Source organism: Neodiprion fabricii, chromosome 4 (genome assembly GCF_021155785.1).
Source record: "Neodiprion fabricii isolate iyNeoFabr1 chromosome 4, iyNeoFabr1.1, whole genome shotgun sequence".
In the NCBI taxonomy this organism is placed as follows: domain Eukaryota; kingdom Metazoa; phylum Arthropoda; class Insecta; order Hymenoptera; family Diprionidae; genus Neodiprion; species Neodiprion fabricii.
In genome coordinates this window covers 13,048,324-13,050,823 of record NC_060242.1, presented here as the reverse complement: position 1 = coordinate 13,050,823, position 2,500 = coordinate 13,048,324, and positions in this window count along the sequence as shown.

The following is a 2,500-nucleotide window of genomic DNA, read 5'->3' as shown; positions in this document are numbered from 1 at the left end:
AGGAGCCTGGCCGCTAGGACGTCGGCGCCGGTACGGTGGTAGCACGGTCGGCTTACGGGGCGAAACCTCCGCGGGCTATCGAAAAAATTTTGAACTCCGGGAACTTTGTCGAAATTAACCGAGGCTCATTTGACGATGTTCCGACAGGCTCCCGGCCCGGATCGACTCCGGGACGCCGCGCATCGCCTTTCGGTCGACTCGGACCGAAATTTTTACAAGTCCCGTCGGCCCGTATCGACTCCGGGACGCCGCGCATCGCCTTTCGGTCGACTCGGACCGTAATTTTTACAAGTCCCGTCGGCCCGTATCGACTCCGGGACGCCGCGCATCGCCTTTCGGTCGACTCGGACCGTAATTTTTACAAGTCCCGTCGGCCCGTATCGACTCCGGGACGCCGCGCATCGCCTTTCGGTCGACTCGGACCGAAATTTTTACAAGTCCCGTCGGCCCGTATCGACTCCGGGACGCCGCGCATCGCCTTTCGGTCGACTCGGACCGAAATTCTCACAAGTCCCGTCGGCCCGTATCGACTCCGGGACGCCGCGCATCGCCTTTCGGTCGACTCGGACCGAAATTCTTACAAGTCCCGTCGGCCCGTATCGACTCCGGGACGCCGCGCATCGCCTCTCGGTCGACTCGGACCGAAATTTTCACAAGTCCCGTCGGCCCGTATCGACTCCGGGACGCCGCGCATCGCCTTTCGGTCGACTCGGACCGTAATTTTTACAAGTCCCGTCGGCCCGTATCGACTCCGGGACGCCGCGCATCGCCTTTCGGTCGACTCGGACCGTAATTTTTACAAGTCCCGTCGGCCCGTATCGACTCCGGGACGCCGCGCATCGCCTTTCGGTCGACTCGGACCGTAATTTTTACAAGTCCCGTCGGCCCGTATCGACTCCGGGACGCCGCGCATCGCCTTTCGGTCGACTCGGACCGAAATTTTTACAAGTCCCGTCGGCCCGTATCGACTCCGGGACGCCGCGCATCGCCTCTCGGTCGACTCGGACCGAAATTTTCACAAGTCCCGTCGGCCCGTATCGACTCCGGGACGCCGCGCATCGCCTCTCGGTCGACTCGGAACGAAACTTCATCGAGTCCCGTCGGCCCGTATAGACTCCGGGACGCCGCGCATCGCCTTTCGCTCGTCTCGAACCGAAATTTTCACAAGTCCCGTCGGCCCGTATCGACTCCGGGACGCCGCGCATCGCCTCTCGGTCGACTCGGAACGAAATTTTCACAAGTCCCGTCGGCCCGTATCGACTCCGGGACGCCGCGCATCGCCTTTCGCTCGTCTCGAACCGAAATTTTCACAAGTCCCGTCGGCCCGTATAGACTCCGGGACGCCGCGCATCGCCCTTCGCTCGTCTCGAACCGAAATTTTCACAAGTCCCGTCGGCCCGTATCGACTCCGGGACGCCGCGCATCGCCTCTCGGTCGACTCGGAACGAAACTTCATCGAGTCCCGTCGGCCCGTATAGACTCCGGGACGCCGCGCATCGCCTCTCGGTCGACTCGGACCGAAATTTTCACAAGTCCCGTCGGCCCGTATCGACTCCGGGACGCCGCGCATCGCCTCTCGGTCGACTCGGAACGAAACTTCATCGAGTCCCGTCGGCCCGTATAGACTCCGGGACGCCGCGCATCGCCTTTCGCTCGTCTCGAACCGAAATTTTCACAAGTCCCGTCGGCCCGTATCGACTCCGGGACGCCGCGCATCGCCTCTCGGTCGACTCGGAACGAAATTTTCACAAGTCCCGTCGGCCCGTATCGACTCCGGGACGCCGCGCATCGCCTTTCGCTCGTCTCGAACCGAAATTTTCACAAGTCCCGTCGGCCCGTATAGACTCCGGGACGCCGCGCATCGCCCTTCGCTCGTCTCGAACCGAAATTTTCACAAGTCCCGTCGGCCCGTATCGACTCCGGGACGCCGCGCATCGCCTCTCGGTCGACTCGGAACGAAACTTCATCGAGTCCCGTCGGCCCGTATAGACTCCGGGACGCCGCGCATCGCCTTTCGCTCGTCTCGGACCGAAATTTTCACAAGTCCCGTCGGCCCGGATCGACTCCGGGACGCCGCGCATCGCCTTTCGGTCGACTCGGACCGTAATTTTTACAAGTCCCGTCGGCCCGTATCGACTCCGGGACGCCGCGCATCGCCTCTCGGTCGACTCGGAACGAAACTTCATCGATTCCCGTCGGCCCGTATAGACTCCGGGACGCCGCGCATCGCCCTTCGCTCGTCTCGAACCGAAATTTTCACAAGTCCCGTCGGCCCGTATCGACTCCGGGACGCCGCGCATCGCCTCTCGGTCGACTCGGAACGAAACTTCATCGAGTCCCGTCGGCCCGTATAGACTCCGGGACGCCGCGCATCGCCTTTCGCTCGTCTCGGACCGAAATTTTCACAAGTCCCGTCGGCCCGGATCGACTCCGGGACGCCGCGCATCGCCTTTCGGTCGACTCGGACCGAAATTTTTACAAGTCCCGTCGGCCCGGATCG